Below are 14,391 nucleotides of genomic sequence, written 5' to 3' on the forward strand. Positions count from 1 at the left end.
CACCTGCGTTATTGGGGTGCCCTAATTGAACTTATGACCTTGTACTGGTCCACATGTGGATCATCCTTGTTTAAACAAGCCAGATTCAGGCTTCGATAGTCAATCGTAGGGTAGCATGGTGGCAGTGCTGTTTTAGCCTATGTTTGTGTTCCACACACACACACACACGCACGCACGCACGCACGCACGCACGCACGCAAATATATATACACACACACACACACACACACACACACACACACAATATGTGTATGTACATTTTATTGATCCTACCTCAGTGTCTACGTTAGAGTAAATAGACATACAAAAATATATATGAGATTTATGTTGTAATGTTTATTTTGGTGCGTTTCGCCATGACGCCGATACTATGTAGGTTAACGCCTGCGAGGATATAGTCAGCTATATGCTTTCAAATACCATAGCTATCCAGGATGTTACAAGTACTTTCACAACCATTACGTAATCTGCGGAAATGGTTCGCGATACACCGTGAAAACAATGCACTACAAGGAAACGTGGACTAAGAACGCTATTACGGATTCCGCGGAAACAGTCAGCTAAACACCGCGTATGAAACGTGTAGCGTGGCGTGGAGTCGTCCGACAGATGCTGACTGGTTAACCTCTTTGGTCACGTGGACAAAGCGTCCGACCTAGGATCAGAAGTCACGTGATTCGAATCCCATAACGGGACTGGGAAATGTTATGGCCGCTACAATGTTCAACGCAACAAGGATGTATAACGTGTTTCCAAACAACCATTGGGTAAACCACGGAAATAGATACAACAGTACCGCATTGCACAACGAGGACTGATATAAATCATTCTACATCCTTCATATATATACTGTTACGATGTATGGTGTAGATTATATGTACCTATCATCCATACGCGATACAAGAGCTGAACAATTACGTGACATATGCCGACAATAGCTTATTAATTACGGATTGTGTGTCCCGGGAGAATAACAACTACAAGTCAAATAGTTTTCTCAAAATGTATATTACTGTTTTTTCGAAAATATAGAAATATTTGGGTTTGACGATCATATTAAGAGACATAATCTCAATCAATATATTAGTGTGGAAGAAATAAAGGATATTTGAATTTTCTTGTCAAATAACATGTATATATCATCGAGCGGCGGAGCCATGAGTGAAATTGTCAACTTTTTCTGTTCACCATGCAGGGAGGGGCGGTCGGGTAGCCTAATGGTTAAAGCGTTCGCTCGTCACGCCGAAGACCCGGGATCGATTCCCGACATGGGTACCATGTGTGAAGCCCATTTCTGGTGTCCCCCGCCGTGATATTGCTGGAATATTGCTAAAAGCGGCGTAAAACCAAACTCACTCACTCACTCACCATGCAGGGTCCCGTTTCACAAAGCGACCTCAGCACCACGACTACTCTATGCCTGTGTTAAAGTTTCGGAGTTACGACCACCTCAGCGCTTAGATTGTTTTGTCGAACGGGCCCAGGTGTGATAAACATGTTATTTGACATCAAACCCCTAATGTTAGGTTCAGTACGCATTTTCTCACTGATTTTACATGTCTTCGTTTGAAAACCATTGTGTCAGTCTGGGAAGTAGTAGTTAGGGCAAAGCGTTTACACTTTCATATAAGGAAAGTATTTCATCTCTATGTATGTAATAGTTAAGAAATAAAGTTTGCTCTACCCCCATGCGTAGTGTAATTAAGTATAGTTTTGCCCTGAACTATTTAGAGGACGCTTGTAAAATATTTGAACCCACAGAAAACCAAAGAATGACGATAGCTGTATAGCTTGGCCGACTTCGTCAGATCATCCCGTCTTGGTTGCTCATTCCATCGACTAGTTTATCCATTACCTTCATGACCGACGTGGTTGTCGACTACTGTCTCACTTCATGCAGTTGAGGCACACACTGTATCAACTACAAAAAATTGATAGCTGAGTTCTTACACGCGCCAGAAGCGGGCCTTGTAACATCTAAAAATAAATTCATCATCTAAAGCGTCGTAATTCGCTGTGCTGAACTACGTCCCTTAGTCATGCCAGGATCTGCTGATACACCCTGATTATGTAACGGAAATAATTCTCAAAGTGGTGTTAACCAAGCTCAATGACCGTGAAGCTCCAGGGTGGAATAGGTCTTCAGCAACCCATGCTTGCCGTAAAAGCAGACTATGCTTGTCGTTAGAGGCGACAAAGGGGGTAAGGCTTGCTGACTTGGTTGATGCATGTCATGGATCCCAATTGCGTGGATCGATGCTCATGATGTCAATCACTGGATTGTCTGGGCCAGACTCGATTATTTACAGACTGCCGCCATATAGCTGGAATATTGCTGAGTGCGGCGTTAAACAACAAACAAACAAACAATGACTCACTCACCCATAAGAAATTTAAATGAGCACGGGTTCACTGTGCTGAGAATGAAGCGACTGAGCAGTGAACGAACAAAGATTTGCAGGGAGTTAAGAGGTATTACGCAATGTTGCTTTCTCCGGAACACATCCTTCTAACACAACCGCACTAGGAGGTTTTCCCTGGCTGTGGTGTATTGTTCTCCTTCACTATGCAATGGTGAGATAGCCGAGTGGCTGGGTCGCTTCCTCGTCACACATTGATCTTTATTTTCTGGAGAAATAGGTACAATTCAAAAGCCATTCTGGGCGTCATCCGCCTTGACATGGCTGGCCTTCTTCTCACATATCCTTCCCCCACTGCACAGTCACCGAGTTTGACTATTGTGTGTCGTCTGCAGTAAGAGACAGATGACCATGTATTTCCTGACTCGGCAAAAAGACATTTGAAACAGTCAGAACGCACTTTTGAAAGGTGCACAATGACTCATGAATGCATCAAGTCCACTGCTTGTAAATGTGCCCACTTTCCATACAATCTCATTAAAATCATATCTGTTTTCTCCTCTACGTGAAGATCTGAGGACACAACAATACAGGAAGGCGCGTCAGGTGAACTTTCTTACCGGCCAGTCAGCTTCTAAATTCTCGGTTACGAGTGCGCGAAGTATTCAGACAAGCACATCTGATTTCTGTTTCTCTAAATCGACCTTTCCCGAATGTACGTAACGAAGGCCGCGCCATATATTGATGATGACATTTTATACTCCCTGTCATTTCTGAGCCCCGTGGCCTCTATACACCAAACGTGGAGTCCATCATCGAAATCATATTCGTGTCCTTCCTGGTTATTTTTTGTTGTTGTTAAATTCGAAATCTCCGAATCGAGGTGGTAAAGAAAAGAAGCCAAATTATTTGAGACAGCTGATTTCATATGATTGGCTCAAGAAACCACCCGACCCGTCGATCCCGATAGAGAATAGCTCTTCAGCAACCCATGCTTGCCGTAAGAGGCGACTATGCTTGCTGTAAGAGGCGACTAACGGCATCGGGTGGTCAGACTCGCTGACTTGGTTGATGCATGTCATCATATCCCAGTTGCCTAAATCGATGCTCATAATGCCAATCATTAGACTGTCTGGTCCAGACTCGATTATTCAAAAGCCCGCCGTCATGTAGCTGGAAAATTGCTGCGAGCGGCAAACAGCAACAAACAAATAAGAACCGACTCACCCTTTCATAATATTTGGCGGTCAAAGGTCGCCCGGGGATCACCTGACGCGACCTTCTATTGTGTTCTCTTAAAGGAAATAGGTATCTAAGGAAAAGGTCCGATTTTAATGAGACTAACTTCTCATATAAACTGATGGGATGAACGAAGGCATCAGCTATACATAGACGAACGCGTGTGACAATCAGACCCTAGAGAATAAATTAAAAACGAATCCAAGTCAAATCTAGAATGATTTGGCAAGTTTAGAATGCCTCAGCTATACTGGGCTCCATTTGAGTCCTTTTTGTATTGTGTAGTTATATATTTTTAAATAAGACAACTTTATTTCTGGGACGAAATGTTAGTCTCGTGTGTGACGGGATATTCAGTATATGGGCAGGGTCACAGGAGATGTTGGCCAATAAAATAAAACACCTAATAATAACACTTCAGTCTGCGATCGTGCTGACCATCCAGCTTGTTGAATGGGCCGCCTATGAAGTGAGTATCGGGTGGCCAGAACGCCTGTCTTGGTCGATAGCATGTCGTCCTACACCGGCGCGTGGATCGTTGTTCGGACACGAGCTCAGAATCATGCACACTCGATTATAAACAGGCAGCAATTACACATAACTGGAATATCTCTGTTTTACCCACTCACTCAAAACTAGTTCGAGGTCATAATTTATTGTAGGTATACCTCAGTCACACAAAAGGCGTAACAGTATTCAAGCAGTCACACGCACACACACACACCACACGCACACACACACACGCACGCACACCACACACACTAATCTTTATCGTGACGTTAAATCCTATTTCACCTCACCTCATCTCCAAGTGGGACGTGCTATATTTGAACAGGTTCAGAGTTACATTATATTTACAAGCAATATATCACTAACTAGCTTGTGTGATACACTTAAGGAACTACAAACACACTCGCACTACAGTCACGTGTCACACTGAACACCCGATGACATACACATGCAGCAAAGGAACTCTACATGTAGCGTTGATTAGCCGAGATGATCTAAACGAGCACAACGATGGCTGACACTGAAGACTTCATCGAACGTTGAAAATTTGACGGAAAGTGGCGAAGTTTGCCGAACGCTGTGTATCTCGATAATTGTTTTCGACGCGTGTGCGTACTACATCGGCGATCAGCGCGAAACTAAACCGACACCACTGTGTGAATGTTTAAACCTGTGTTCTCGCTACACAGGAAGTCAAGCGTGACGGACACAACACAGGATATCAGTTAGGTGTCTGCTGGTGTTAATCTGACATCACCGCGCAACTTTTTCTACGGGTGTGTGAGTTAAAATTTAGCGTCGCATCGGCATTATTTCAGCCATATAGCGACGAGTTTGTACGGGAATGTACTAACGATATAATGTTGTCTACAGGAAAAATAAATTATTCCGCTGCAAATATAAACCTTGAAACGTAAATTCTCCCTATCTAACACACAGGGACGGTTCACCACCCCTTGTATTTGCGACTTTAAAAGTAGTTTCGTGTTTTCAAAATCTTACAAAATATAAACAAAAGTATCTAAAAATAGTTGGGCTCACGAAAATTCTTCATAATACATTTAGATATGATTATATACAACTTTAACAAAATTATTCTTGTAAACTACGAGACCGCCGTTGGAAGAGAAAGAATACACGCTGGTCAAGTAACAAAAATGGCACTTTACAAAACTAGAGAGTGAGTATCGTTTTACGCCGCTTTCTGCAATATTCCAGCAATATCACGGCGGGGGAAACCAGAAATGGGCTTTACAAATTGTACCCATGTGGGAAATCAAACCCGGGTCTTCGACGCTTTAACAACTAGGCTACCCCACAACCCATTTGCGAAACGAACAGTCTCGATTGACGAGTTAAATGAGACATTTACAGGTAATAACGAAACATTTTCGAGAGAATAACAAACGGCAGGAAGTGATGTTGACTCCATAAATGACCATCTGTCATTATTTTGCTTTGTTAATGTGGAACTAACGTAAAACGGACGTCAACAGTTTGTATACGGGCTTGACACTTACGATAAAGGGAGACAATTATAGGGGAAGTAACTCCTATATGGCAATAGTTCCGTCAAAGTGTTATGTTTACTGCAATGAAAATATCACTTTTCTCATCTCCAGTCTTTCACATTGAAGTATAAAATAAATTTACACTGAAAAAGTGCGAAAATGACAGGTGACGTCGCTAGTGGAAGTGACGTCACTTAGTGTATTTCCGCTTGACATTTAATACTAATAGTCATATGAAAAAATCGGATGTTCCCTAACTTCTTTGGAGCTATATGTTACACACAGTGAATTAATTCCCATCGTCGACAAAGTCGAATAGGAGTAGTGTCGCAACGTCTTTAAACTTTGATGTCACCGATAACAAACCTCGTTCCATGGTGCCATAGTACTGTATGACGTCATTTAAAATGACGCTGCAAGGTTAGAAATAAGCTTGGCTCCGTCTCTCATATCGCTTGGCGCAAGTTGACGACGCGCAGCGGAGGCCGGGAACCAGCTTAGGTTAGAAACTGAGTGAATAACGTAAATGCACACGATTTATATTTTGCGAAGCAATTCGTAAACTAACATATTGATATTATGATGTTTTCTTATACATGCAGATTGATGTTTATCTATTGGAGTTTAAATTTCTAAAAACGTAAATGCTATTAATCAATCTCATGTTCGGTTATTTCCGCCAAGCCTAGTTATGCCAGCGCCCTCTGTTGGCAGATTGGACTATTAAGTATACTTTTATACGAAACTGTTAACACAGTGAATTATTTCCTTATACATTCCGCTGTTGAAAAGTTTGGCGCGGTAGTTAACAAAGATGCTTAGTGCAATAAAACTACCCTGTTCGGGGTTGACTTTTCATATTCATATTTTTTTGTATGGAAGTACTCATGCATTACCTCTTCAAACCGTATATAACAAATCTGGATGTATCAGCAAAATATGCAGGACTTGTATAAGATTTTAGAGATGTCATTGTATGCGTTATGTATATTCGTCCCAATGCAGCTGTTAAATCCGAACTATAATATATTTAATTGATAAAAAAACATACTCAGATGCATAATTAGGATGTAGAGTATGTCTCACTCTCCTACCCAGAGTTCCATGCGGCCGGCAGCCAGCTAGTATAGTACCTCTGCTACAGGCCAGCGCCATGTGACGATTCGTCACATCTTTCACAGTCCAGTCAAGATATTGCATATGCTTTTCATCCGTTTCATGTTTGACAAGTCTACACATTTTCATAAACAAATGTCAAAGAATGGTTAACTTTCATTGAGAAAGTATGCAAATACGTAAAAATCTACTTGTTTTTGCGTAGTTATCCTATGTTTACATTGGTTGTACGGCTCCACGTGCTGTCACCGAAGCCCAACGGAGAGCTAGCGACACGGTCACTTTGATGCATAAATATATATTGTCATGCAACTCACTGTCGCAGTTGTAGTAGCATATCTATATAGTTATGCAAAACAATATATAAAGCGCCCCCAAATACTTGCATTAGTCCGTTCTATACTGATTTCTGAAAAAGCGCGTTTGTTTACAAACAAGAGAAAAGTCCGGTCACGTGATATGCAAATTAGCCTGTGGCAGTGGTGTTATGCTGAGTCACCACTGCGACGGAGTGTGGAGTATGTCTGTGAACAGTACCGCAGCTAGCACACCACGTGGTCACAACGTTGTGGTAAGTTTGTGGGTTGGTAACGTCGTGATATAACGTCTTCACAACGTTATTATTACGTTGCTGTGTAACGTTATTTCACAACGTAATAATTACAATATGAATTTGTTACACACATTTAGACAATTCTGACTGGTCGAGAGCACCGGAAACCTTGCATTGATATTCAATAAATGCACAAACACCTGCATTTATAAATCATAAACGCACGTTTTACAGGAAGTGGCAGAACTACTTTCCAAATGACGTAGGCCTTGCCTGCAGACCTTACGTCTATAAATAGCTTGTTGTTGGGAATTCCCTTCCGGTATGCCGATCGATTTTCAAGCGACTCGTACAAGATCCATATGTTTTATCAAAATAATTGGACGAAAATGTTAAAAAATAAAGACAAAAACACTTTTTGACTTTTTGTCTTTTATTTAATTATTACAACATCAAACAACTGCCTGCCTTCCCCATTCACGAGACACACCCCGCTCACATCGGTAAATTATGGCTCCTCGCCTTTAAAACTTGGACAAAGAGACTATGCTTTTGATTCCGACAAGAAACTGGAAGAAATTTTAGTGGAATTATTGAAAGCTAATGATGAGGAAAATCGGCATAATGAAGGTAAAACAAAATTGTTAACATTGCCAAACCTGAACGTTTCTGTTTTGATAACGAAAATATCTTGGTGTGTAGAATGTAAAAAAACTTATCTAGACCCTAGACCTCAAGAAATATGACATACATAACTTAAATTTTAAATCATTTTCTAACCAATTATGACTAAATTAATTACGAGAAATATAATGATCAGTCATTCGAATCCTGTAGATATGCCTATGAATGACCAAAACGCCAAATCTGAGGGTTGTGTGAGTGAAAATAGTGACTTTGACGAAGGTGATGATTAAATTGAAAACAGTAATAGCAATTTTAAGTTTAAATTGAAGTAAATATAATTTAAACAGACTGTAGTTTTGAATAGCAAAATTTATGTTCCAAAAGCTAGCTTGAAACTTGACAGTTTCAAAAATAAATTCTGAGCAAGAAATGGCCGAAATTGAACAACACGCTTAAAGTGAATCAACCAAATGAAATACTAGATGATTGTATTTATATTTTTGAAGCCATTAATTCATCCTTAATCTGATAGATTTCTACCTGTCATGAAATAGCAGATAACTGAACACAACATACATAGGCTTGATACTAATAAGATTAATATCCTCAACGTTCTCTCAACCTCCACTTTGTGGACATACCATCAGATTAGAAGTATATTTTCAAACTTTATAAACACTCAGCGGTGTTCAGATAACTGACTTTCGTCTTGCAAAGTTTATTTTACTTTTATAGCTCGGTGCATTGAAAGTGGCAAGCCGAAACCGAAACACCCCTGAAACCCTTGCCAATGTACGCGGACGCCACTGCAATAACAGTCGTAAAAAGGCCTTCACAGAAAACCTTGCGAATGAATAGCACAAGTCTATTCATATAAGGACAGCCCTAAACAGAAAGCTAAACTACATTTGTAGAAATGTTGATATTGTTAGAAATAAAACTTTTGAGTATTCAAACAAGCTTCTGAGTAAAAAGCTTAAATTAATGGCCAAATCCGGGCGGTCCTGTCCTACTCAACACAAAAAGATAATTGGAAATGGAGATCTAGAAAGAATAAATGCCTACCTTGCATTTTACAACTCCTGACAATGTAGAAATGCTGATGTACAGGGTGTGGTTCCATCTTGCCATACACTTTGTTCGCAGGGGGCTCGATCGTGTTTCACCACCAACTAACACACTCAACACAATTTTGTCTTCTGATGACTCCGGCCTGGAATGGCATGAAACTCAGCCGAAAAATATCCAGGGTGGGTTGAGGGATATTGAACTTACTTCTTAGAAAAGAATGTATACAGCTGTTTGAGAGTTTTGTCCTGTCGAATCATCAAATTCCTTCCTATCTTACTGTCATCCAGACCCATGAAGATCCGGGGAAGAATAGGTATTCATAAACCCATGCTTGCCGTAAATGGCGACTATGCTTGTCGTAAGAGGCGACTAACGGGATCGGGCGGTCAGGCTCGCTGATTTGGTTGATGCATGTCATGGATCCCATTTGCGTGGATTGATGCTCATGATGTCAACCACTGGATTGTCCAGTCCAGACTCGATTATTTACACATAGCTGGAATATTGCTGAGTGCGGCGTTAAACAACAAACAAACAAACACTGTCATCCAGATGCAACATTTTTGTTCTGTAGACCCAAACACCCGCCGTCACATTTTCCAAATCCAGACTAACACTTTTGGCCCCTCTCCAATAGCATAATTAATTTTAAGGCTTCTCAATCACTTTCAAAATGTCAGTTCTCAATTTACATGAACCAAGCTTGAAATTACGACGTCAGCTGCTGCTGCTGTTGTTGCTGCTGCTGCTGCTGCAATGCTCGCTGTCAATGCCATGTTGGTATGACGTCATTAATATTGTCCCTTCCGAAAACAAATAGTTTTGAAATTTTTCTCGTTCAGGTATAACATCGGTGAAAGAAAAACATGTTCACATACGATATAGTATATGGGTATCCATTCAATAAAACTGTTATATCTTGCAAAACACTTGTTTGTTATTTGTATGACGTGGCGATAAAGTTGTATTCATGTATTATTGCGTGTTACGACATGATAACATTTGTCAACAAACCTGATAAAGAGGGTGATATATATCAGATAAGGGTAGATTTTGTAATTATGAGAACTGTTTTTTTTAATGTTTTGTGCATGCATCGAAGTATAACGGTCACTACGCGATTCAATACAATCTGTGACTGTTGTACTTCGATACATGCAGAAAAATGAAAAACAATTCTTAAATAACAACGTTGCACATTTACGTTGTGAAAACGTTGTGTATCTGATATCACATAACGTTTTTGTAATTACGTTTTTGAAACGTTGCGACGTCATACAGTTTGCTTCACGATAGTCATAAGAATAGGTGAGGTGAGGTTGGTGAGGTGGGTGAGGTGAGGTGAAATTGGGTTTGGGATCCAAACTTACTGCACTTATATAGCGACGTGCATGCACGTGTGTGTGTGTGTGTGTGTGTGTGTGTGTGTGTGCTAATCTGGACTGATGCCGATTTCACTGAGATACCATGCCGCAGTTTAACATGAATACCCCACCCAGACACAGTATACTAGCTCCGAGCCGACCGGTCCTTGTTTTGGCCCCTTAATGCCGAGCGCCAGACAGGGTAACAACAAGTACCATCTTTTAACGAATTTGGTATGACGCGGCCGGGGACCGAACCCCGGATGCTCTGCCACTAGACCATGGAGGCGGTCTCATATGAATAGAAGTCTTTCATCAAAATCAACTTGATTTTGTCCGAAAAACAAAACATGCATTACTTTCCTTTTCATTCGGCATTAGGATTTTCATTTCTTAAATATACTATAATAACTGAACGTAATTGCCTCATTCTGTAACAATGAACGTAATACGTTAATGTGTATTATATTTATATACGAAATCAATCTGTAGACACAATGTTGTACTCATGTATTCTTGCGTGTGTTACGAAATGACAAAATTTGTCAACAAACCTGATAAAGAGGGTAAATGTATCAGATGAGGGTAGACTTTGTAATTATAAGAAACTAAATAGATACTAAAATAGCAGAACGTAAATGCCTCACTGTAACAATGAACGTATTACAGTAATGTGTATTATATTTATATACGAAGTCAATCTGTAGACAGAATGTTTAATGATAGTAAAGCTGACATATGAGTAAGATAAACTCCACATAGCAGATAGTGCGCACGAGCAATCGCAGTCAAGCGTTTGGGCGCGCATTTTTGCGCGGGCGTGAGAGAGAACATTCTCGCGAGATTTTGTGTTGTGCAAAATCACTTTACAATTTCATCATGCCATTGCATATTTATTGCCAAAGGGTCTGATTGAAAGCTGCTCTGCATCTCTCGATTTAATTATTTTTGTACGTGTTTTTGATAGATAAATTGTTTTCAGTTTTTTTGCAACATCTCAGAGCTAGAGAATACATGAAACCAGAGACCATAAAATAATTTATTTTTTCTATTTTATGGTCTCCGATAAAACAAAATGGCGAGTTAAATGGCGGAGTGTTGTGTCAGCGTTGTCTTGTTGTTTTCAGTAACATAACTACATTATCTGATAGCCCCGTGAAGATCCGGGTTAGAATAGGTCTTCAGCAACCAATGCTTGCCGTAAAAGGCGACTATGCTTGTCGTAAGAGGCGACTGACGGGGTCGGGTGGTCAGGCTCGATGACTTGGTTTGATGCATGTCATCGATCCCACGAGCGTGGATCGATCCTCATGATGTCAGTCACTTGATTGTCTGGTCCAGACTCGATTATTTACAGACCGCCTTCATATAGCTGGAATATTGCTGAGTGCGGCGTTAAACAACAAACCAACCAACTAACCAACATTATCTGATAACATAACTGCATATTTATATTCAAAACGAGTGGTTTAAGAATATGTTTGGATGTATTTAGGTCATACAAAACTCGCATCACTTCTCACAGTTCCATACGATAATAGCATGTGTAATATATGACAGAAATTGATAAATATGTTTCCTGGGGAAACTAAACTAACTAATATCACCGACCCTGGCGTTGATCGTCCATGTTTGTGCATGCATGGCGTGACCCGTTCCCTTAACGAACCGTGCTGTGAACGCGAGAATTCCTATATGGCGCACACATTTGTTGACCCATATTTGTCAGTATATACTATCGATTCCCTTAAACATTGACATGCACAATATTTAACTTATGCCTGTTTTTGGAACTGTTTCCACCTTTAAAACTTGTAAAACCATAATGGAGATCTTGTTACGGTGTTAGAGCGCATGCATTCTGGGGTTTTTAGTCACGTGGGCAGTGTTCGAGCCAACTGACCATTTTAGTGTTCCTAAAATGTATCACTGCAAACAGCCTGAACGTTAGCGACCCGAGAACCAAGGCTAGACTAACATCTAGTCTCTGAAATGAACATATCGTACAGAAAATAAAGTTGTTAAATTATCTTTAAAAACATTAATAAAAAGGAGCCCAGAGACTCTGTATTTTTAGATACTGCAGAAATCTAGGCTTGCCAAACATTAAAGACTTGCATGGGCTGTATTTGATATATTTGTATCAGGGTCTGTTAGACAGACTAAACCAAGCCAAGCATGCTTACATACATATGTCTTCTCTCACAGATATCGTAAATGCATCAGAAATAACAGTGAAAATGCAACCATTCAGAATTATCGATCCTGCATTAGTTCTGACGAATCTGAAACTTAAAAGCCGAAGAATTCATAAATATAGTCAAAGACGTTTGCTGTAAGTTGTTACAGTCACAAGTGCAAATTGTTATTTATTGTGTATTTAGTAATAAAATAACATTTTTATCTCAAAATAGATTGCAAGTGCATAGACCACGCCCACTAACGGAATACTGTTTCCCGATTGGCTGATGATAGACTGGGCGGGCCTTGTGTTGCATTATTGCGTCACTGTTTTCATATAATTTCCTACATTGATTTTATCAATGATGAAATAAGCAGTCTGTGAAGTTATTATTGACTCTTTTATTTATAACAATTGATTTGTGCGTTTATACGCGGATCTACGCAGAGGTGTGTTTCCATAGCAACATGTCAGCTGGTGGAGGAAAGAGATACATTCAGGGTTTCATATTTCACTGTCTCCCCAGGCAGGCAGCCCCTCTTCACGCTCCCCTCACCCCCCTGCTGTCCGGGAGTGTACACTGTTCTGACACTGACACTAGTGACCTAGGGCTGGGACGGGTAACTCGGGTACCCGGATCGGGTGGGTACTGAGTAGGACCCGGGTACCCACAGGACTACCCGGACCCGTGGTTAGTCATGTGATAGATAGTTTAATGGCAAAAACTATCTAGAACTCTATGGTTACACTACAAGTCACTAATGTTCGCATTTCTTTCTGACTATGCACCCATTCCTTCTGACTTTTCATATGGTTGAATAAAGATATAACTTAAGTCAACGTCAGTGTATGATACATGTATCTAAATACGTTTTGCAAGTGCTGTGGTAAAGAAATTCCCAATCGGACATTTTGTATCTCTTGAGACCTACAGTGGGTACCCGGGTAGGGTCGGGTAATATGGGAGCGGGTACCCGGGTAGTAAATGTGGACTCGTCCCAGCCCTTGACACTACGTATACATATACAAGTCCATCCTGACACCAACTAGAATATTTAATTCTAACTTTGTTGTCAAGCAATTTATTTCATTTTAATTCCTAAAATCTGTATTTCCTTAGCTGCGTCCCCGAACAAACTCTTTATTTACTTAGCACCATCAAACTATGTATTTATTTTAACACAAAACAAACTGGGTCCCCGAAAGAGGCGACCACATGGATAGGGCTGTAAGGCTTGTTGACTTGGTTGTTCGCTGTCATCGTACCCCGACAGGGGCGGTCGGGTAGCCTAGTGGTTAAAGCGTTCGCTCGTCACGCCGAAGTCCCGGGTTCGATTCCCGACATGGGTACAATGTGTGAAGCCCATTTCTGGTGTCCCCCGCCGTGATATTGCTGGAATATTGCTAAAAGCGGCGTAAAACCATACTCACTCACTCACTCGTACCCCGACGGCGTAGATCGTTCTTCACAATATCAATCACAGGTCTCTTTGGCCTTGACTCGATTATTTACAGGCCGCGGTCATATAGCTTGAATATTGCTAAGCGCGGCGTTGAACAACAAACAACACTACAATGTGGGTGCGGGCAAATAACAAGATTGAGCGGTGCGTCACTTGAACCAACGCGCGGTCCGCGGGATGACGAGCAGCTCATAACGAGAGGTTCACAAGCAGCTCCTCCGCAGGATGATCATCTCTTACACCGTTGTCAAGCGTCTACACCTTATATAGCATCTTGAATGCCCCGCCAGGAACAGCGTCCATTGATCCAATAAAATACATGGTCGACAAAGACAAATGTTGTTCAATCTACATATATAAAGAATCAACAAAGTTCACATTCCATGCTAGGTCAC

This window comes from Haliotis rufescens, unplaced genomic scaffold (genome assembly GCF_023055435.1).
Source record: "Haliotis rufescens isolate VD_foot unplaced genomic scaffold, xgHalRufe1.0.p SCAF_11, whole genome shotgun sequence".
Lineage (NCBI taxonomy): Eukaryota > Metazoa > Mollusca > Gastropoda > Lepetellida > Haliotidae > Haliotis > Haliotis rufescens.